Below are 20,754 nucleotides of genomic sequence, written 5' to 3'. Positions count from 1 at the left end.
CATGAGGCCACGTTGCAGGCCCATATAGCAGTGAATACCGATCTTAAGCTGTTTACCAAAATTATAGCTTTAAGGCTGCAGCCATATCTCCCCGACCTGATACACCTAGACCAGGTAGGATTTGTCCCCACCAGGGAGGCTAGGGATAATACCACCAAAGTCCTGAACCTGCTGCATGCTGCCATCTTGGGAGACAAGCCATGTGTCTTTCTCAGCACAGATGCTGAGAAGGCCTTTGACAGGGTGAACTGGGCTTTCATGTCGGCCACACTACGCCATATAGGACTGGGTAATAACATGCTGCAATGGATTTCCGCCCTATATACGACACCGTCGGCCAGGGTTAGGGCCACATAACTCTCAATGCACCCGATCTCATCTGATCTCGGATGCTAAGCAGGGTCGGGCCTGGTTAGTACCTGGATGGGAGACTGCCTGGGAATAACAGCTCTCATAGGCTTTTTTTTAATATGTTGTTGGCGTCGACGACTTGTTTTATTTTTCTGCTTGTTTGCCAAGGTGACCATCTTGGCGTTTGTCAAGAGGGTCGAGAGTGGCCAGCAAGATCTCCTATGGCCACATCACCCTGAATGCACCCCATCTCGTCTGATCTCAGATGCCAAGCAGGGTTGGGCCTGGTTAGTACCTGGATGGGAGACCATTTTGTAATACAGGGTGCCGTAGGCTTTTTTTAAACATGTTGTTGGCGTCGACGACCTGTTTTATTTTTCTGCTTGTTTGCCGAAGTGACCATCTTGGTGTTTGTCAAGAGGGTTGAGAGAGGCCAGCAAGATCACCTACGGCCACATCAACCTGAATGCACCCGATCTCATCTGATCTCGGATGCTAAGCAGGGTCGGGCCTGGTTAGTACTGTAGCTGGATAGGAGACCGCCTAGGAATACCAGGTGCAGTAGGCAATTTTTTAATATGTTGTTGGCGTTGATGACTTGTTCTATTTGCTGCTTGTTTGCCGAGGTGACCATCTTGGCGTTTGTCAAGAGGGTTGAGAGTTTGCAGCAAGATCGCCTACAGCCATATCACCCTGAATGCGCCCGATCTCATCTGATCTCGGATGCTAAGCAGGGTCATGCCTGGTTAGTACCTGGATGAGAGATCGGCTGGAAATACCAGGTGCCGTAAGTTGTTTTTTAATATGTTGTTGGCGTCGACGACCTGTTTTATTTTTCTGTTTGTTTTCCGAGGTGACCATCTTGGCGTTTGTCAAGGGGGTTTAGAGTGGCCTGCAAGACTGCCTACGGCCACATCACCCTGAATGTGCCCGCTCTCATCTGATTTCGGATGCCAAGCAGGGTCGGGCCTGGTTAGTACCTGGATGGGAGACCGCCTGGGAATATCAGGCGCCGTAGTATTTTTTTTAATATGTTGTTGGCGTCGACGACCTGTTTTATTTTTCTGCTTGTTGGCTGAAGTGACCAGCTTGGCGTTTGTCAAGAAGGTTCAGAGTGGCCAGCAGGATTGCCTACGGCCACATCACCCTGAATGTGCCTAATCTCATCTGATCTCAGATGCCAAGCAGGGCTAGGCCTGGTTAGTACCTGGATGGGAGACCATTTTGTAATACAGGGTGCCGTAGGCTTTTTTTTAACATGTTGTTGGCGTCGATGACCTGTTTTATTTTTCTGCTTGTTTGCCGAGGTGACCATCTTGGCGTTTGTCAAGAGGGTTGAGAGAGGCCAGCAAAATTGCCTACGGCCACATCAACCTGAATGCACCTGATCTCATCTGATCTGAGATGCTAAGCAGCGTCAGGCCTGGTTAGTAGCTGGATAGGAGACCGCCTGGGAATACCAGGTGCCGTAGGCAATTTTTTAATATATTGTTGGCATCGACGACCTGTTTTAATTTTCTGCTTGTTTGCTGAGGTGACCATCTTGGCATATGTCAAGAGGGTTGAGAGTGGCCAACAAAATCGTCTATAGCCACATCACCCTGAATGCGCACCATTTCATCTGATCTCAGATGCTAACCAGGGTTGGGCTTGCTTAGTACCTGAATGGGAGACCGCCTGGGAATACTAGGTGCCGTAGGCTTTTTTTTTATATGTTGTTGGCATCGACGATCTTTTTTTTTCTGCTTGTATGCTGAGGTGACCATCTTGGCGTTTGTCAAGAGGGTTGAGTGTGGTCAGCAAGATTGCTTATGGCCACATCACCCTGAATGCGCCTGATCTCATCTGATCTCTGAGGCTAAGCAGGGTCTGGTCTGGTTAGTACCTGGATGGGAGAACGCCTGGGAATACCAGGTGCCGTAGGCTTTTTTTTAATATGTTGTTGGCGTCGACGACCTGTTTTATTTTTCTGCTTGTTTGCTGAGGTGACCATCTTGGCGTTTGTCAAGAGGGTTGAGAGTGGCCAGCAAGATCACCTTCGGCCACATAACCCTGAATGCACCCAATCTCTTCTGATCTGGGATGCTAAGCAGGGTCGGGCCTGGTTAGTAGCTGGATGGGAGACCGCCTGGGAATACCAGGTGCCGTAGGCAATTTTTTAATATGTTGTTGGCGTCGACGACCTGTTTTACTTTTCTGCTTGTTTGCTGACGTGACCATCTTGGCATTTGTCAAGAGGGTTGAGAGTGGCCAACAAAATCGTCTATGGCCACATCACCCTGAATGCGCACCATTTCATCTGATCTCAGATGCTAACCAGGGTTGGGCCTGCTTAGTACCTGAATGGGAGACCGCCTGGGAATACTAGGTGCCGTAGGCTTTTTTTTAATATGTTGTTGGCATCGACGACCTTTATATTTCTGATTGTTTGCCGAGGTGACCATCTTGGCGTTTGTCAAGAGGGTTGAGTGTGGTCAGCAAGATTGCTTATGGCCACATCACCCTGAATGCGCCTGATCTCATCTGATCTCTGAGGCTAAGCAGGGTCTGGTCTGGTTAGTACCTGGATGGGAGAAAGCCTGGGAATACCAGGTGCCGTAGACTTTTTTTAATATGTTGTTGGCGTCGACGACCTGTTTTATTTTTCTGCTTGTTTGCTGAGGTGGCCATCTTGACGTTTGTCAAGAGGGTTGAGAGTGGCCAGCAAGATCACCTTCAGCCACATAACCCTGAATGCTCCTGATCTCATCTGATCTCGGATACTAAGCAGGGTCAGGACTGGTTAGTACCTGGAAGGGAGAACGCCTGGGAATACCAGGTGCCATAGGCTTTTTTTTAATATGTTGTTGGCATCGACGACCTTTATATTTCTGATTGTTTGCCGAGGTGACCATCTTGGCGTTTGTCAAGAGGGTTGAGTGTGGTCAGCAAGATTGCTTATGGCCACATCACCCTGAATGCGCCTGATCTCATCTGATCTCTGAGGCTAAGCAGGGTCTGGTCTGGTTAGTACCTGGATGGGAGAAAGCCTGGGAATACCAGGTGCCGTAGACTTTTTTTAATATGTTGTTGGCGTCGACGACCTGTTTTATTTTTCTGCTTGTTTGCTGAGGTGGCCATCTTGACGTTTGTCAAGAGGGTTGAGAGTGGCCAGCAAGATCACCTTCAGCCACATAACCCTGAATGCTCCTGATCTCATCTGATCTCGGATACTAAGCAGGGTCAGGACTGGTTAGTACCTGGAAGGGAGAACGCCTGGGAATACCAGGTGCCATAGGCTTTTTTTTAATATGTTGTTGGCGTCCCTGACCTGTTTTATTTTTCTGCTTGTTTGCCAAGGTGATCATCTTGGCGTTTTTCAAGAGGGTTGATAGTGGCCAGCAAGTTCACCTTCAGCCACATAACCCTTAATGCACCCGATCTCATCTGATCTCGGATGCTAAGCAGGGTCGGGCCTAGTTAGTACCTGGATGGCAGGCCGCCTGGGAATACAAGGTGCCATAGGCTTTTTTTTAATATGTTGTTGGCGTCGACGACCTGTTTTATTTTTCTGCTTGTTTGCCGAGGTGACCATCTTGGCGTTTGTAAAGAGGGTTGAGAGAGGCCAGCAAGATCACCTTCAGCCACATAACCCTTAATGCACCCGATCTCATCTGATATCGGATGCTAAGCAGGGTCGGACCTGGTTAGTAGCTGGATAGGAGACTGCCTGTGAATACCAGGTGCCGTAGGCAATTTTTTAATATGTTGTTGGCGTCGACGACCTGTTTTATTTGCTGAGGTGACCATCTTAGCATTTGTCAAGAGGGTTGAGAGTGGCCATCAAGATAGCCTGCGGCCACATCACCATGAATGCACCATATCTTGTTTGATCTTGGATGCTAAGCAGGGACAGGCCTGCTTAGTACCTGGATGGGAGGCCGCCTTGGAATGCCTTGTGCCGTAGGCTTTGTTTTAATATGCTGTTGGCACCGGCGACCTGTTTTATTTTTCTGCTTGTTTGCCGAGGTGACCATCTTGGCGTTTGTCAAGAGGGTTGAGAGAGGCCAGCAAGATCGCCAACGGCCACATCAACCTGAATGCACCCAATCTCTTCTGATCTCGGATGCTAAGCAGGGTCAGGCCTGGTTAGTACTGTAGCTGGATAGGAGACCGCCTAGGAATACCAGGTGCAGTAGGCAATTTTTTAATATGTTGTTGGCGTCGATGACCTGTTCTATTTTTCTGCTTGTTTGCCGAGGTGACCATCTTGGCGTTTGTCAAGAGGGTTGAGAGTTTGCAGCAAGATCGCCTACAGCCATATCACCCTGAATGTGCCTGATATCATCTGATCTCGGATGCCAAGCAAGGTCGTGCCTGGTTAGTACCTGGATGAGAGACCACCTGGAAATACCAGGTGCCGTAAGTTGTTTTTTAATATGTTGTTGGCGTCGACGACCTGTTTTATTTTTCTGTTTGTTTTCCGAGGTGACCATCTTGGTGTTTGTCAAGAGGGTTTAGAGTGGCCAACAAGATTGCCTACGGCCACGTCACCCTGAATGTGCCCGCTCTCGTCAGATTTCAGATGCTAAGCAGGGTCGGGCTTGGTTAGTACCTGGATGGGAGACCACCTGGGAAATCAAGGTGCCGTAGGGTTTTTCTTAATATGTTGTTGGCGTCAACGACCTGTTTTATTTTTCTGCTTGTTGGCCGAGGTGACCATCTTGGCGTTTGTCAAGAGGGAAGAGAGTGTTCAGTAAGCTTGCCTATGGTCACATCACCCTGAATGCACCTGATCTCGGATGTTAAGCAGGGTCTGGCCTGGTAAGTACCTGGATGGGAGACCGCCTGGGAATACCAGGTGTCGTAGGGTTTTTTAAAATATGTTGTTGGCATCGACAACCTTTTTTTTCTGCTTGTTTGCCGAGGTGACCCTCTTGGCGTTTGTCAAGAGGGTTGAGAGTGGCCAGCAAGATCGCATACACCCACATAACCTTAAAAGCGCCCGATCTCATCCAATCTCAGATGCTAAGTAGGGTCAGGCCTGGTAAGTACCTGAATGGGATACCGCCTGGGAATACTAGGTGCCAAAGGCTTTTTTTTATATGTTGTTGGTGTCGATGACCTGATTTATTTTTCTGTTTGTTTGCCGAGGTGACCATCTTGGCGTTTGTCAAGAGGGTTGAGAGTGGCCTGCAAGCTTGCCTACGGTCACATCACCCTGAATGCGCCTGATCTCGAATGTTAAATAGGGTGGGGCCTGGTAAGTACCTGGATGGGATACCGCCTGGGAATACTAGGTGCGAAAGGCTTTTTTTTTATATGTTGTTGGCGTTGACGACCTGTTTTATTTTTCTGCTTGTTTGCTGAGGTGAGCATCTTGGCATTTGTCAAGAGGGTTGAGAGTGGCCAGCATGATTGTCTACAGCCACATCACTCTGAATGCACCCTATCTCGTTTGATCTCAGATGCTAAGCATGGTCGGGCCTGGTTAGTACCTAGTTGGGAGAACACCTGGGAAATCAAGGTGCCGTAGGGTTTTTCTTAATATGTTGTTGGCGTCAACGACCTGTTTTATTTTTCTGCTTGTTTGCCAAGGTTACCAACTTGGCGTTAGTCAAGAGGGTTGAGAGTGGCCAGCAAAATCGCCTACAGCCACATCACCCTGAATGCGCACGATCTCATCTGATCTTGGATGCTAAGCAGGGTCCGGCCTGGTTAGTACCTGGATGGGAGACCGCCTGGGAATACCAGGTGCCGTAGGCAATTTTTTAATATGTTGTTGGCATCGACGACCTGTTTTAATTTTCTGCTTGTTTGCTGAGGTGACCATCTTGGCATATGTCAAGAGGGTTGAGAGTGGCCAACAAAATCGTCTATAGCCACATCACCCTGAATGCGCACCATTTCATCTGATCTCAGATGCTAACCAGGGTTGGGCTTGCTTAGTACCTGAATGGGAGACCGCCTGGGAATACTAGGTGCCGTAGGCTTTTTTTTTATATGTTGTTGGCATCGACGATCTTTTTTTTTCTGCTTGTATGCTGAGGTGACCATCTTGGCGTTTGTCAAGAGGGTTGAGTGTGGTCAGCAAGATTGCTTATGGCCACATCACCCTGAATGCGCCTGATCTCATCTGATCTCTGAGGCTAAGCAGGGTCTGGTCTGGTTAGTACCTGGATGGGAGAACGCCTGGGAATACCAGGTGCCGTAGGCTTTTTTTTAATATGTTGTTGGCGTCGACGACCTGTTTTATTTTTCTGCTTGTTTGCTGAGGTGACCATCTTGGCGTTTGTCAAGAGGGTTGAGAGTGGCCAGCAAGATCACCTTCGGCCACATAACCCTGAATGCACCCAATCTCATCTGATCTGGGATGCTAAGCAGGGTCGGGCCTGGTTAGTAGCTGGATGGGAGACCGCCTGGGAATACCAGGTGCCGTAGGCAATTTTTTAATATGTTGTTGGCGTCGACGACCTGTTTTACTTTTCTGCTTGTTTGCTGACGTGACCATCTTGGCATTTGTCAAGAGGGTTGAGAGTGGCCAACAAAATCGTCTATGGCCACATCACCCTGAATGCGCACCATTTCATCTGATCTCAGATGCTAACCAGGGTTGGGCCTGCTTAGTACCTGAATGGGAGACCGCCTGGGAATACTAGGTGCCGTAGGCTTTTTTTTAATATGTTGTTGGCATCGACGACCTTTATATTTCTGATTGTTTGCCGAGGTGACCATCTTGGCGTTTGTCAAGAGGGTTGAGTGTGGTCAGCAAGATTGCTTATGGCCACATCACCCTGAATGCGCCTGATCTCATCTGATCTCTGAGGCTAAGCAGGGTCTGGTCTGGTTAGTACCTGGATGGGAGAAAGCCTGGGAATACCAGGTGCCGTAGACTTTTTTTAATATGTTGTTGGCGTCGACGACCTGTTTTATTTTTCTGCTTGTTTGCTGAGGTGGCCATCTTGACGTTTGTCAAGAGGGTTGAGAGTGGCCAGCAAGATCACCTTCAGCCACATAACCCTGAATGCTCCTGATCTCATCTGATCTCGGATACTAAGCAGGGTCAGGACTGGTTAGTACCTGGAAGGGAGAACGCCTGGGAATACCAGGTGCCATAGGCTTTTTTTTAATATGTTGTTGGCATCGACGACCTTTATATTTCTGATTGTTTGCCGAGGTGACCATCTTGGCGTTTGTCAAGAGGGTTGAGTGTGGTCAGCAAGATTGCTTATGGCCACATCACCCTGAATGCGCCTGATCTCATCTGATCTCTGAGGCTAAGCAGGGTCTGGTCTGGTTAGTACCTGGATGGGAGAAAGCCTGGGAATACCAGGTGCCGTAGACTTTTTTTAATATGTTGTTGGCGTCGACGACCTGTTTTATTTTTCTGCTTGTTTGCTGAGGTGGCCATCTTGACGTTTGTCAAGAGGGTTGAGAGTGGCCAGCAAGATCACCTTCAGCCACATAACCCTGAATGCTCCTGATCTCATCTGATCTCGGATACTAAGCAGGGTCAGGACTGGTTAGTACCTGGAAGGGAGAACGCCTGGGAATACCAGGTGCCATAGGCTTTTTTTTAATATGTTGTTGGCGTCCCTGACCTGTTTTATTTTTCTGCTTGTTTGCCAAGGTGATCATCTTGGCGTTTTTCAAGAGGGTTGATAGTGGCCAGCAAGTTCACCTTCAGCCACATAACCCTTAATGCACCCGATCTCATCTGATCTCGGATGCTAAGCAGGGTCGGGCCTAGTTAGTACCTGGATGGCAGGCCGCCTGGGAATACAAGGTGCCATAGGCTTTTTTTTAATATGTTGTTGGCGTCGACGACCTGTTTTATTTTTCTGCTTGTTTGCCGAGGTGACCATCTTGGCGTTTGTAAAGAGGGTTGAGAGAGGCCAGCAAGATCACCTTCAGCCACATAACCCTTAATGCACCCGATCTCATCTGATATCGGATGCTAAGCAGGGTCGGACCTGGTTAGTAGCTGGATAGGAGACTGCCTGTGAATACCAGGTGCCGTAGGCAATTTTTTAATATGTTGTTGGCGTCGACGACCTGTTTTATTTGCTGAGGTGACCATCTTAGCATTTGTCAAGAGGGTTGAGAGTGGCCATCAAGATAGCCTGCGGCCACATCACCATGAATGCACCATATCTTGTTTGATCTTGGATGCTAAGCAGGGACAGGCCTGCTTAGTACCTGGATGGGAGGCCGCCTTGGAATGCCTTGTGCCGTAGGCTTTGTTTTAATATGCTGTTGGCACCGGCGACCTGTTTTATTTTTCTGCTTGTTTGCCGAGGTGACCATCTTGGCGTTTGTCAAGAGGGTTGAGAGAGGCCAGCAAGATCGCCAACGGCCACATCAACCTGAATGCACCCAATCTCTTCTGATCTCGGATGCTAAGCAGGGTCAGGCCTGGTTAGTACTGTAGCTGGATAGGAGACCGCCTAGGAATACCAGGTGCAGTAGGCAATTTTTTAATATGTTGTTGGCGTCGATGACCTGTTCTATTTTTCTGCTTGTTTGCCGAGGTGACCATCTTGGCGTTTGTCAAGAGGGTTGAGAGTTTGCAGCAAGATCGCCTACAGCCATATCACCCTGAATGTGCCTGATATCATCTGATCTCGGATGCCAAGCAAGGTCGTGCCTGGTTAGTACCTGGATGAGAGACCACCTGGAAATACCAGGTGCCGTAAGTTGTTTTTTAATATGTTGTTGGCGTCGACAACCTGTTTTATTTTTCTGTTTGTTTTCCGAGGTGACCATCTTGGTGTTTGTCAAGAGGGTTTAGAGTGGCCAACAAGATTGCCTACGGCCACGTCACCCTGAATGTGCCCGCTCTCGTCAGATTTCAGATGCTAAGCAGGGTCGGGCTTGGTTAGTACCTGGATGGGAGACCACCTGGGAAATCAAGGTGCCGTAGGGTTTTTCTTAATATGTTGTTGGCGTCAACGACCTGTTTTATTTTTCTGCTTGTTGGCCGAGGTGACCATCTTGGCGTTTGTCAAGAGGGAAGAGAGTGTTCAGTAAGCTTGCCTATGGTCACATCACCCTGAATGCACCTGATCTCGGATGTTAAGCAGGGTCTGGCCTGGTAAGTACCTGGATGGGAGACCGCCTGGGAATACCAGGTGTCGTAGGGTTTTTTAAAATATGTTGTTGGCATCGACAACCTTTTTTTTCTGCTTGTTTGCCGAGGTGACCCTCTTGGCGTTTGTCAAGAGGGTTGAGAGTGGCCAGCAAGATCGCATACACCCACATAACCTTAAAAGCGCCCGATCTCATCCAATCTCAGATGCTAAGTAGGGTCAGGCCTGGTAAGTACCTGAATGGGATACCGCCTGGGAATACTAGGTGCCAAAGGCTTTTTTTTATATGTTGTTGGTGTCGATGACCTGATTTATTTTTCTGTTTGTTTGCCGAGGTGACCATCTTGGCGTTTGTCAAGAGGGTTGAGAGTGGCCTGCAAGCTTGCCTACGGTCACATCACCCTGAATGCGCCTGATCTCGAATGTTAAATAGGGTGGGGCCTGGTAAGTACCTGGATGGGATACCGCCTGGGAATACTAGGTGCGAAAGGCTTTTTTTTTATATGTTGTTGGCGTTGACGACCTGTTTTATTTTTCTGCTTGTTTGCTGAGGTGAGCATCTTGGCATTTGTCAAGAGGGTTGAGAGTGGCCAGCATGATTGTCTACAGCCACATCACTCTGAATGCACCCTATCTCGTTTGATCTCAGATGCTAAGCATGGTCGGGCCTGGTTAGTACCTAGTTGGGAGAACACCTGGGAAATCAAGGTGCCGTAGGGTTTTTCTTAATATGTTGTTGGCGTCAACGACCTGTTTTATTTTTCTGCTTGTTTGCCAAGGTTACCAACTTGGCGTTAGTCAAGAGGGTTGAGAGTGGCCAGCAAAATCGCCTACAGCCACATCACCCTGAATGCGCACGATCTCATCTGATCTTGGATGCTAAGCAGGGTCCGGCCTGGTTAGTACCTGGATGGGAGACCGCCTGGGAATACCAGGTGCCGTAGGCAATTTTTTAATATGTTGTTGGTGTCGACGACCTGTTTTATTTTTCTGCTTGTTTGCTGAGGTGACCATCTTGGCATTTGTCAAGAAGGTTGAGAGTGGCCAGCAAGATCCCCTATGGCCACATCACCCTGAATGCGCCCGATTTCGTCTGATCTTGGATGCTAAGCAGGGTCGGGCCTGGTTAGTACCTGGATGGGAGAACGCCTGGGAATACCAGATGCCATAGTTTTTTTTTTTATATTTTGTTGGCATCGACGACCTGTTTTATTTTTCTGCTTGTTTGCCGAGGTGGCCATCTTGGCGTTTGTCAAGAGGGTTGAGAGTGGAGAACAAATTTGTCTATGGCCACATCACCCTGTATGCACCCTATCTCGTTTGATTTCGGATGCTAAGCAGGGTCAGGCCTGCTTAGTACGTGGATGGGAGACCTCCTGGAAAAACCAGGTGCCATAGGCTTTTTTTTAATATGTTGTTGGCGTTGATGACCTTTATTAATTTTCTGCTTGTTTGCCGAGGTGACCATCTTGGCGTTTGTCAAGATCGTTGAGAGAGGCCAGCAAGATTGCATCCGGTCACATCAACCTGAATGCACTCGATCTCATCTGATCTCAGATGCTAAGCAGGGTCGAGCCTGCTTAGTACCTGGATGGGAGACCGCCTGGGAATACCAGGTGCAGTAGGCTTTTTTTTAATATGTTGTTGGCATCGACGACCTGTTTTATTTTTCTGCTTATTTGCCGAGGTGACCATCTTGGGGTTTGCCAAGAGGGTTGAGAAAAACAACTTAAAGTGCAACATAAAAGGCATATCTCCTTCCTTTAAACATGGACCAATGGGCAATGAGCCAAAAACAACTTAAAGTGCACATCATCTTCCTTGAAACATGGATAGTGAAAGCCTAGTATGTCCACATCATCAAAAAAGAATATAAAAAAGGAAAGAAACTGTGCTAAGACCTAGAAGCGAACTTGTGTGGCCAACCACAAAAATCCCTGAAAACTCAGTGGAAGCAGCAATCCTTCTGCACAAAACCCCAATACAGAGAATAAAAGAGAAAAAATAGGATCGCGCTGAACGTATTATTACAATAGGGAACGACGGAAACGTAAACACGTGAATTGGTGCAAAAACCTCCCCTTACCACCATTCTACCGCAGGGACAGGGACCTCCCAATTCCGCGGCAGAGACAGGGACCCCCGCTCAAATGGAACTGGCTTCTAAGGCTGGGTTCACATTGTAGCGATGCGGGAACGCCGTGAATCAGCGGCGGGTTCTCGCATCGCATGCCTCCCGGCGGCAGTTCACACTGCCCTATGCGAACTGCTGAGTGTCAGTGAAATGTTAATGACACCCCCAGATCAGTTTGCATATCGCAGTGCGATCTGCAAACTCGGACAGGAATCGGATCGCATGGTGTGAACACCCATGCGATCCGATTCTGCTGCGGACCAAAAAAAGGGTCCTGTGTGAGTTTGGGGCGGGTGCGATGCAAATTCAGCCATACTATCTGTATGGCTGAACTCGCATCGCACAGAGATCGGATGTGATTTGCACTGCAGTGCGGTGTGAATCACATCCTGATCTCCTAGCCACAGCAGTGTGAACCCAGCCTAATAGTCCAAAAGTGATAGAAATGCTGCAATTTATAGTGAAAGCATCAACACCCTTTGCCCTATTAGTATTCCAAAGCAGAGGTGTGCAGAGAAGTTATAAACAACATCAAATCCCCCTGTGATGGAATCCACATGCTCCTCTAAAACGCTACAAATACCGTTGTTTTTGCGGCAAAATTTGTCCCATAGGAATGAATGGCGGCATGTTCAAAACTAGAGTGGGAGATGACAAAAGCTGACAACCCCACGATCAGCCAAAACATTATGACCCCCCCCCAGTTACTCCGCCCACTCCAGTAGGTGGAAGTAAGAACACTTCACACAATTTCCCCAGAAATTGTAGCTTTTCTAGTTTAAATAAAAGGTATAACACTATGTGCCATATTGTTTACTTAAATAAAAGGTATAACACTATCTCCCCCCCAATAAAATGCAGCTAATTACAAGCATAAAAACAGTCAGCATATCACTGATGATTTGCGTCAAGCTCACCGCCGATCAAAGTTCCTCCAAACAGACCGCCATGATGAGTCCCAGGATGATGGCAATCGTGTCGCCCCCCATCATTGGTGTCAGTGGGAGGAATAGTGCCCCATCATTGGTGTCAGTGGGTAGAATAGTGCCCCATCATTGGTGTCAGTGGGGGAATAGTGCCCCATCATTGGTGTCAGTGGGGGGAATAGTGCCCCATCATTGGTGTCAGTGGGGGGAATAGTGCCCCATCATTGATGTCAGTGGAGGGGAATAGTGCCCCATCATTGGTATCAGTGGGTGGAATAGTGCCCCATCATTGGTATCAGTGGGAGGAATAGTGCCCCATCATTGGTGTCAGTGGGAGAAATAGTGCCCCATCCTTGGTATCAGTGGGAGGAATAGTGCCCCATCATTGGTATCAGTGGGAGGAATAGTGCCCTATCATTGGTATCAGTGGGGGGAATAGTGCCCCATCATTGGTGTCAGTGGGGGGAATAGTGCCCCATCATTGGTGTCAGTGGGAGGGGGAATAGTGCCCCATCATTGGTGTCAGTGGGGGGGAATAGTGCCCCATCATTGATGTCAGTGGGGGGGAATAGTGCCCTATCATTGGTGTCAGTGGAGGGGAATAGTGCCCCATCATTGGTGTCAGTGGGGGGGAATAGTGCCCCATCATTGGTGTCAGTGGGGGGGAATAGTGCCCCATCATTGGTGTCAGTGGAGGGGAATAGTGCCCCATCATTGGTGTCAGTGGGGGGGAATAGCGCCCCATCATTGGTGTCAGTGGGGGGGAATTGTGCCCCATCATTGGTGTCAGTGGGAGGATTAGAGCCCCATCATTGGTGTCACTGGGAGGATTAGAGCCCCATCATTGGTGTCAGTGGGAGGAATAGTGCCCCATCATTGGTGTCAGTGGGAGAAATAGTATCCCATACCATCTTGGCATTTGTCAAGAGGGTTGAGAGTGGCCAGCAAGATCGCATACGGCCACATCACCCAGAATGTGCCCGATCTTGTCTGATATCGGATGCTAAGAAGGGTCGGGCCTGGTTAGTGCCTGGTTAGTGCCTGGATGGGAGAACTCCTGGGAATACCAGGTGTCGTGTAGGCTTAAATTTATTATGTTGTTGGCGTCGACGACTTGTTTTATTTTTCTGCTTGTTTGCCGAGGTGACCATCTTGGCGTTTGTCAAGAGGGTTGAGAGTGGCAATCAAGATTGGCTATGGCCACATCACCCTGAATGTGCCCGATCTCGTATGATCTCACATGCTAAGCAGGGTTGGGCCTGATTAGTACCTGGATGGGAGATCGCTTGGGGATACCAGGTGCCGTAAGCTTTTTTTTAATATGTTGTTAGCGTCAATGACCTGTTTTATTTTTCTGCTTGTTTGCCAAGGTGACCAACTTGGTGTTTGTCAAGAGGGTTGAGAGCGGACAGCAAGATCGCCTACAGCAACATCACCCTGAATATGCCTAATCTCGTCTGAAATCGGATGCTAAGCAGGGTCGGACCTGGTTAGTACCTGGATGGGAGACCTCCTGGGGATACCAGGTTCCGTAGACTTTTTTTTAATATGCTGTTGGGGTCGACGACCTGTTTTATTTTTCTGCTTGTTTGCCAAGGTGACCATCTTGGCGTTTGTCAAGAGGGTTGAGAGAGGCCAGCAATATCACCTACGGCCACATCACTCTGAATGTGCACGATCTTGTATGATCTTGGATGCTAAGCAGGCTTGGGCCTGGTTAGTACCTGGATGGAAGACCGCCTGGGAATACCAGGTGCCATAGGCAAATCTTAATATGTTGTTGACGTCGACGACCTGTTTTATTTTTCTGCTTGTTTGCCAAGGTGACCATCTTGGCATTTTTCAAGAGCGTTGAGAGTGGCCAGTAAGATCACCTACGGTCACATCACTCTGAATGTGCCCAATCTCGTCTGATCTCAAATGCTAAGCAGGGTCAGGCCTGGTCAGTACCTGGACCGCCTGGGAATACCAGGTGCCGTAGGCTTTTTTTTTAAAATGTTGTACGCGACAATGACCTGTTTTATTTTTCTGCTTGTTTGCTGAGGTGACCATCTTGGCGTTTGTCAAGAGGATTGAGAGTGGCCAGCAAGTTCGCCTACGGCCACATCACCCAGAATGCACCCGATCACGTCTGATCTCGAATGCTAAGCAGGGTCGGGCCTGGTTAGTACCTAAATGGCAGACCACCTTGGAAAACCAGGTGCCGTAGGCTTTTTTTTAATATGTTGTTGGCATCAACGACCTGTTTTATTTTTCTGCTTCTTTGCCGAGGTGACCATCTTGGCGTTTTTCAAGAGGGTTGAGAGTGGCCAGTAAGATCACCTACGGTCACAGCACTCTGAATGCGCCCGATCTCATCTGATCTCAGATGCTAAGTAGGGTCGGGCCTGGTTAGTTCCTGAATGGGAGACCGCCTGGGAAAACCAGGTGCCATAGGCTTTTTTTTAATATGTTGTTGGCATCAACGACCTGTTTTATTTTTCTGCTTCTTTGCCGAGGTGACCATCTTGGCATTTTTCAAGAGGGTTGAGAGTGGCCAGTAAGATCACCTACGGTCACAGCACTCTGAATGCGCCCGATCTCATCTGATCTCATCTCATCTGAGTCAGGCCTGGTCAGTACCTGGATGGGAGACCGCCTGGGAATACCAGGTGCCGTAGGCTTTTTTTTTTAAATGTTGTACGCGACAACGACCTGTTTTATTTTTCTGCTTGTTTGCTGAGGTGACCATCTTGGCGTTTGTCAAGAGGATTGAGAGTGGCCAGCAAGTTCGCCTACGGCCACATCACCCAGAATGCACCCGATCACGTCTGATCTCGGATGCTAAGCAGGGTCGGGCCTGGTTAGTACCTAAATGGCAGACCACCTTGGAAAACCAGGTGCCGTAGGCGTTTTTTTAATATGTTGTTGGCGTCAACGACCTGTTTTATTTTTCTGCTTCTTTGCCAAGGTGACCATCTTGGCGTTTGTCAAGAGGGTTGAGAGTGGCCAGCAAGATCGCCTAAGGCGATATCACCCAGAATGCACCCGATCACGTCTGATCTCGGATGTTAAGCATGGTCTGGCCTGGTTAGTACCTTGTCACGATCTAGGATGAGGCCGAGATGCTGAGAGGGCTCCCCTTGCGGCCGAGCGCAGTACAACCCTGAAGTTGGCACAGGGATGTAGTGCCCACAGTAGCACAGGTTGCCAGGTAGCAATAGTAGAGACCAGGTAGCAGATGGATAAGCCTGGATGGACAACTGTGCTTAGGAGATCCGAGAGTAGGCAGCGGAAATCCAGAGAATGGTCAAACAAGCCGAGGTCGGGTGCAGGAAGCAGATCTGGAGCGTCAGGTACAAGCCAGGAGTCGGAGCCAGGAGAACAACAGGAACGGGTCAAACAGGCCGGGTCGGTACACAGAAGATCGGATAACAGGGAGCACAGGTACAGGTTCACAGGAGAGCTGACGATAATCCAGCAATGCAGGAGTGTCAGGCGAACGTTTAAATAGGCCGCCTGACCGGGTCACGTCGCGGGCGCGTCGGAGCGATCGTACGTCTACGTCTAGTGCGTTGCGTATTCGTGGCATCGCCGCGTAAGCCCGCCCGGTTAGGCGTCGCGTCGGTCGTACGTCTAGTAACTACTTTGCGCTTGCGTAGGCGCCGACGCGCGTTAACACGGACGTATCTTATGAGACTGCGGCTATTTCCCTGACAGTGCCCCCCCCCAAGGGGCAGCCTCCGGATGCCCAACCGAGCCCACTTTTCAGGATACCGGGTACGGAACCTACGTAAAAGTTCAGGAGCATGTACATGATCGGCAGGCTCCCATGAGTTCTCTTCAACAGGATACCCCTTCCATTTAATTAAAAACTGGATGGTCCTACCTCTCCGACGACAGTCGAGGATGGACTCAACCTCGTATTCGGTTTCTTCACCAACTCGAACTGGAGGCGGAGGCATTTCTTCTCTTCCTGAAAATGGACTAAGGGTAACAGGTTTAAGGAGGGAAACATGAAATATAGGATGGATCTTAAACGAATCAGGCAAAACAAGTTCAAAGGCTACGGGGTTAATCTCCCGTTTGATTTCAAAAGGACCCAGAAATTTAGGTCCCAGTTTCCGGGAAGGAAGAGGCAGTCTAAGATTTGTCGCTGAAAGCCACACCTTATCCCCTGTCTTAAAGATGGGGTTGATTCTCTTCCTTTTATCATACTGCTTCTTGTATTCCTCCTGGGCCCTTCTCATGGTGTCTTGAAGTATTAGATAGTTTGAGTGAATGAAATTTACTCGGTCTTGAACTGCCGGGACGGATGACTCAGGGATGGTGTTAGGCAGAAATGAAGGGTGGAATCCGTAGTTTGCCCAGAAGGGTGACTGGTTGGTGGAGGCGTGCACAGAGTTATTATAGGCGAATTCCGCACAAGGTAGCAAGGAAACCCAATCGTCCTGGGAGAAGGAGCAGAAGCATCGCAGGTATTGCTCTAGTGTTTGATTGGTTCTTTCGGTTTGTCCATTACTCTGTGGGTGATAAGCAGATGATAAACAAATCTTAATTGAGAGCAATTTACACAGTTCCTTCCAAAATTTAGAGGTGAATTGTACCCCTCTGTCTGATACAATACTATCAGGTACCCCGTGTAGCCGGACAATCTCTTTAATAAAAGTTTTTGCTGTATCTAGGGCAGAGGGAGTCCCCTTAAGCGGCAAGAAGTGTGCCATCTTGGACAGGCGGTCCACGACCACCAAGATGGCCGTAAACCCTTCAGAGGGAGGTAGTTCCACAATAAAATCCATGGAAATTTCTCTCCATGGTTTTTCCGGGACTGGCAGTGGTCTTAGTAGACCCCAGGGTCTGATGTTAGGTCCTTTGTTGCGCTGGCAGGTGGTGCAGGAATCTACGTATGCCTTACAGTCCGCTTTTAAGGTAGGCCACCATAGGGACCGCCGTACAAGGTCCGTCGTCTTCCGCACTCCAAAGTGGCCTGCAAGTGGGTGATCGTGGAAGGTCTTCAATACTAATAACCTGGCCTGCTGGGGAACAAAAACCTTGTCCTGGTGCCATAGTAGCCCTCCTTGACTCCTCAGGGCAGAAGCTTCGGTCTCCGTGCACTGTCTAGTAGCCAGTTCAATAGAAGATTTCAGGTCTGGTTGTATTAACAAGAAATTCTGGGAGGACAAAATTGTACTAGGTGGGGCCCCCTCGGGGGTATCGGGGAACATCCTAGATAAGGCATCCGCTTTGCTGTTTTTAGATCCCGGGCGGTAGGTGATATGGAAATGGAATCTTGAAAAGAACAAAGCCCACCGGGCCTGTCGGGGTCTTAGGCGTCTGGCCGTACGGAGATACTCCAAGTTCTTGTGATCTGTGAAAATTAAAATGGGGTGAGCGGCACCCTCTAGGAGGTACCTCCATTCTTCAAGAGCGGTCTTGATCGCTAGAAGTTCCCGGTCCCCTACATCATAGTTCTTCTCTGGGGGACTCATCTTCCGAGAGAAGAAGGCTACAGGGTGCAGTAAGGCCTTGGGACCTTGGCGTTGGGATAAGATCGCCCCGGTGGCCACCTCCGAGGCATCAACCTCTAGTACGAAGGGTAAGGCGGGATCTGGGTGTTGCAGGATGGGCGCAGAGGTAAATAGGGTCTTGAGCTGCTCAAAAGCGGACTGGGCTGCTGGGGACCAATGGAACTTGGTGTGCTGGCGAGTAGTCAAGGTGATGGGGGCTACGATGGTGGAGAAGCCCCGTATAAACCTTCGGTAAAAGTTTGCGAAGCCAATAAACCTCTGTACACCCTTCTTGTCAGCAGGAGCGGGCCATTCCAAAATGGATTTCACCTTCTGCGGGTCCATGGCAATTCCCCCCGTGGAAATAATGAGTCCCAAGAAATGGATAGATTCCTTCTCAAAGTCACACTTCTCGGCTTTGGCGTATAACCCGTGAGTTCTAAGAATACTTAGTACTTTCCTAACATGTACTCTGTGAAGCTCTAGTGAGGGTGAAAAAATCAGGATGTCGTCAAGGTAGGCGACAACAAAGTGGTCAAGGTACTCCCGAAAAATATCATTGATAAAATGTTGAAAGGTTGCCGGGGCGTTACATAGTCCAAAGGGCATGACCAGATATTCGAAATGACCAAATCTTGTTCTGAACGCGGTCTTCCACTCGTCCCCCTCCCGGATACGGACAAGATTATAAGCCCCACGTAGGTCAAGTTTTGTAAAAATACGAGAGGTACGGAATCTCTGGAGAAGTTCAGGGATAAGCGGAAGAGGATACCGATTCTTGAGGGTAATATTATTTAATTCCCGATAGTCCACACATGGCCTTAGGGTCTTATCTTTCTTCTCCACAAAGAAGATACCTGCTCCGGCAGGGGATGAGGAGGGACGAATGAATCCCTTGGCCAGGTTTTCGTCGATGTACTGTCTTAGAGCCTCCAATTCTGTCTCCGAAAGGGGAAATATCCGACCAAAAGGAATGGGGGCCCCAGGTAGTAATTCAATGGGGCAGTCATAGGGGCGGTGAGGAGGTAGAGTATCGGCTTTCCTCCTATCAAAAACGTCTCTGAAATCCTGGTAGATTGTTGGTATGCGAGAAGCCGGACTAGATGTGGGTTGTATGGTCAGACAGCCGGGCAATTCGTGAGGGATGAAGTCCAGACAGTGCTGCTGGCAGTAGACAGATGTGAAGAAAACCGCCCTTGTGAGCCAATCGATCTGGGGGTTGTGAGCCTGTAGCCAAGGGATCCCTAGGATAACAGGGAACATCGGGGAGCTCAGAATGTCGAATTTAAGGAATTCTTGGTGACCCGAATCGGTGATTGTCAGGATGGGACTAGTTTCCTGGGTGACATGACCTGAACTAGGTAAGGAGCCATCGGCCAAACGGACGGTCAGGCTCTGTTCCTTGCGATTCAGTGGGAGAGCCAGACTCCTGGCCAAGGTTAAGTCCAGAAAGCAACTACAGGCTCCGGAATCAATGATTGCTTGTAGAGGGATCCTGCTGCCCGCCACCATCAACGTGACTGGAAGAGTGATGTGGGCAGAAGCTGTCATTGCTACCTGAAGGTGAGAGGGAGTGTTTGAGGCTGGTTTACTCGGCCTTGTAGGGCAGTTGCTAATAAAATGTCCTGATTTCCCACAGTAGAAGCAGAGGTGTGCCTGACGGCGGAGCAGTCTCTCTTCAGAGGTTAAAGCGGGACGGGGAATGCCCCTCAGAACGGGGAATACTGCTGGGCGAACTGGAGGTGGGGCCTGGATGGAGCAAGTGGTTCGGGAGCATTCTAGCTGACGTTCCCGTAGACGCCTGTCAAGCTGGGTGACGAGTAGGATGAGTTCTTCGAGTGTAGTGGGAATCTTTAGTCTGGCCAACTCATCCTTAAGAGCTTCGGACAACCCCATACGATATTGAAATTTGAGGGCCGCCTCATTCCAGCCGGAGTCAGAGCTCCAGGTACGGAACTCCACTGAATAGTCCTCTACAGGTCGCCCACCCTGGCGAAGAGCATGCAAAGCTGACTCAGCTGTAGCCGTCCGGAAAGGGTCATCATACAGGCGGGCCATGGCTTCAAAGAAAAAGTCCAGAGTATTCACATAAGGGCTGCATTGTTCCAACAGGCCGTGGGCCCATGTCTGGGGGTCGTCCCTCAGTAAGGAAATGGTGAATCCCACCTTGGTTGCCTCTGAAGCAAAGGTCTGAGGTTGCAGGGAGAAGTAGAGGAAACAGGAGTTTCTGAAGGATCTGAATTTTCTTCGGTCCCCGAAGAAATGTTCTGGAGCCGGGACTCGTGGTTCTAGGACCGCTGAAATTGTAGACGCCGGAACTTGACCAGAGCAGGTGGGTGGTTCAGGCGGGTGTTGCAGGCGCTCCTCCAGCCGGTGATGTTTCTCTCGGAGCTCTTGAATAGCTGGAGCAAGGGCCGAGAGTTCTTGTAGGACGGCCTCTAATGGGGAGTCACCTCTGTCGACCTCTGTCATGGCTGGATTATACTGTCACGATCTAGGATGAGGCCGAGATGCTGAGAGGGCTCCCCTTGCGGCCGAGCGCAGTACAACCCTGAAGTTGGCACAGGGATGTAGTGCCCACAGTAGCACAGGTTGCCAGGTAGCAATAGTAGAGACCAGGTAGCAGATGGATAAGCCTGGATGGACAACTGTGCTTAGGAGATCCGAGAGTAGGCAGCGGAAATCCAGAGAATGGTCAAACAAGCCGAGGTCGGGTGCAGGAAGCAGATCTGGAGCGTCAGGTACAAGCCAGGAGTCGGAGCCAGGAGAACAACAGGAACGGGTCAAAC

General features: G+C 49.3%; 37 pseudogenes; all 37 read left to right on the top strand.

Moving 5' to 3' along the window:
- Window positions 1–568: 568 nt before the first annotated feature.
- Window positions 569–687, top strand: LOC143999166 (5S ribosomal RNA; annotated as a pseudogene).
- Window positions 688–795: 108 nt separating this feature from the next.
- On the top strand, window positions 796–919 carry LOC143998611 (5S ribosomal RNA; annotated as a pseudogene).
- A 107-nt stretch (window positions 920–1,026) lies between these two features.
- On the top strand, window positions 1,027–1,145 carry LOC143999928 (5S ribosomal RNA; annotated as a pseudogene).
- Window positions 1,146–1,253: 108 nt separating this feature from the next.
- LOC144000044 (5S ribosomal RNA) lies at window positions 1,254–1,372 on the top strand (annotated as a pseudogene).
- Window positions 1,373–1,480: 108 nt separating this feature from the next.
- On the top strand, window positions 1,481–1,599 carry LOC143998880 (5S ribosomal RNA; annotated as a pseudogene).
- Window positions 1,600–1,707: 108 nt separating this feature from the next.
- On the top strand, window positions 1,708–1,826 carry LOC143998500 (5S ribosomal RNA; annotated as a pseudogene).
- A 332-nt stretch (window positions 1,827–2,158) lies between these two features.
- LOC143999930 (5S ribosomal RNA) lies at window positions 2,159–2,277 on the top strand (annotated as a pseudogene).
- A 108-nt stretch (window positions 2,278–2,385) lies between these two features.
- LOC144000040 (5S ribosomal RNA) lies at window positions 2,386–2,504 on the top strand (annotated as a pseudogene).
- Window positions 2,505–2,612: 108 nt separating this feature from the next.
- LOC143999104 (5S ribosomal RNA) lies at window positions 2,613–2,731 on the top strand (annotated as a pseudogene).
- A 105-nt stretch (window positions 2,732–2,836) lies between these two features.
- LOC143998914 (5S ribosomal RNA) lies at window positions 2,837–2,955 on the top strand (annotated as a pseudogene).
- Window positions 2,956–3,286: 331 nt separating this feature from the next.
- On the top strand, window positions 3,287–3,405 carry LOC143998913 (5S ribosomal RNA; annotated as a pseudogene).
- A 334-nt stretch (window positions 3,406–3,739) lies between these two features.
- Window positions 3,740–3,858, top strand: LOC143999135 (5S ribosomal RNA; annotated as a pseudogene).
- A 108-nt stretch (window positions 3,859–3,966) lies between these two features.
- Window positions 3,967–4,085, top strand: LOC143999092 (5S ribosomal RNA; annotated as a pseudogene).
- A 555-nt stretch (window positions 4,086–4,640) lies between these two features.
- Window positions 4,641–4,759, top strand: LOC143999389 (5S ribosomal RNA; annotated as a pseudogene).
- Window positions 4,760–4,867: 108 nt separating this feature from the next.
- On the top strand, window positions 4,868–4,986 carry LOC143998667 (5S ribosomal RNA; annotated as a pseudogene).
- A 108-nt stretch (window positions 4,987–5,094) lies between these two features.
- On the top strand, window positions 5,095–5,203 carry LOC143999098 (5S ribosomal RNA; annotated as a pseudogene).
- Window positions 5,204–5,977: 774 nt separating this feature from the next.
- Window positions 5,978–6,096, top strand: LOC143999881 (5S ribosomal RNA; annotated as a pseudogene).
- Window positions 6,097–6,428: 332 nt separating this feature from the next.
- On the top strand, window positions 6,429–6,547 carry LOC143999929 (5S ribosomal RNA; annotated as a pseudogene).
- Window positions 6,548–6,655: 108 nt separating this feature from the next.
- LOC143999901 (5S ribosomal RNA) lies at window positions 6,656–6,774 on the top strand (annotated as a pseudogene).
- Window positions 6,775–6,882: 108 nt separating this feature from the next.
- On the top strand, window positions 6,883–7,001 carry LOC143999103 (5S ribosomal RNA; annotated as a pseudogene).
- A 105-nt stretch (window positions 7,002–7,106) lies between these two features.
- Window positions 7,107–7,225, top strand: LOC143998912 (5S ribosomal RNA; annotated as a pseudogene).
- Window positions 7,226–7,556: 331 nt separating this feature from the next.
- Window positions 7,557–7,675, top strand: LOC143998911 (5S ribosomal RNA; annotated as a pseudogene).
- A 334-nt stretch (window positions 7,676–8,009) lies between these two features.
- Window positions 8,010–8,128, top strand: LOC143999134 (5S ribosomal RNA; annotated as a pseudogene).
- Window positions 8,129–8,236: 108 nt separating this feature from the next.
- On the top strand, window positions 8,237–8,355 carry LOC143999091 (5S ribosomal RNA; annotated as a pseudogene).
- Window positions 8,356–8,910: 555 nt separating this feature from the next.
- LOC143999388 (5S ribosomal RNA) lies at window positions 8,911–9,029 on the top strand (annotated as a pseudogene).
- Window positions 9,030–9,137: 108 nt separating this feature from the next.
- LOC143998666 (5S ribosomal RNA) lies at window positions 9,138–9,256 on the top strand (annotated as a pseudogene).
- A 108-nt stretch (window positions 9,257–9,364) lies between these two features.
- Window positions 9,365–9,473, top strand: LOC143999097 (5S ribosomal RNA; annotated as a pseudogene).
- A 774-nt stretch (window positions 9,474–10,247) lies between these two features.
- On the top strand, window positions 10,248–10,366 carry LOC143999880 (5S ribosomal RNA; annotated as a pseudogene).
- A 108-nt stretch (window positions 10,367–10,474) lies between these two features.
- Window positions 10,475–10,593, top strand: LOC144000128 (5S ribosomal RNA; annotated as a pseudogene).
- A 108-nt stretch (window positions 10,594–10,701) lies between these two features.
- Window positions 10,702–10,820, top strand: LOC143998686 (5S ribosomal RNA; annotated as a pseudogene).
- Window positions 10,821–10,928: 108 nt separating this feature from the next.
- LOC144000111 (5S ribosomal RNA) lies at window positions 10,929–11,047 on the top strand (annotated as a pseudogene).
- Window positions 11,048–13,671: 2,624 nt separating this feature from the next.
- On the top strand, window positions 13,672–13,790 carry LOC143999061 (5S ribosomal RNA; annotated as a pseudogene).
- A 108-nt stretch (window positions 13,791–13,898) lies between these two features.
- Window positions 13,899–14,017, top strand: LOC143999496 (5S ribosomal RNA; annotated as a pseudogene).
- A 108-nt stretch (window positions 14,018–14,125) lies between these two features.
- On the top strand, window positions 14,126–14,244 carry LOC143999144 (5S ribosomal RNA; annotated as a pseudogene).
- Window positions 14,245–14,572: 328 nt separating this feature from the next.
- On the top strand, window positions 14,573–14,691 carry LOC143999710 (5S ribosomal RNA; annotated as a pseudogene).
- Window positions 14,692–14,799: 108 nt separating this feature from the next.
- On the top strand, window positions 14,800–14,918 carry LOC144000099 (5S ribosomal RNA; annotated as a pseudogene).
- Window positions 14,919–15,251: 333 nt separating this feature from the next.
- On the top strand, window positions 15,252–15,370 carry LOC143999686 (5S ribosomal RNA; annotated as a pseudogene).
- The last annotated feature ends 5,384 nt before the right edge of the window (window positions 15,371–20,754 follow it).

Source organism: Lithobates pipiens, unplaced genomic scaffold (genome assembly GCF_037356315.1).
Source record: "Lithobates pipiens isolate NorthernLeopardFrog02 unplaced genomic scaffold, aLitPip1_a1.2 Scaffold_19, whole genome shotgun sequence".
NCBI classification, from domain to species: domain Eukaryota; kingdom Metazoa; phylum Chordata; class Amphibia; order Anura; family Ranidae; genus Lithobates; species Lithobates pipiens.
Note: the sequence above shows the minus strand (reverse complement) of the source record. Positions and strands in the feature narration are given on the sequence as shown.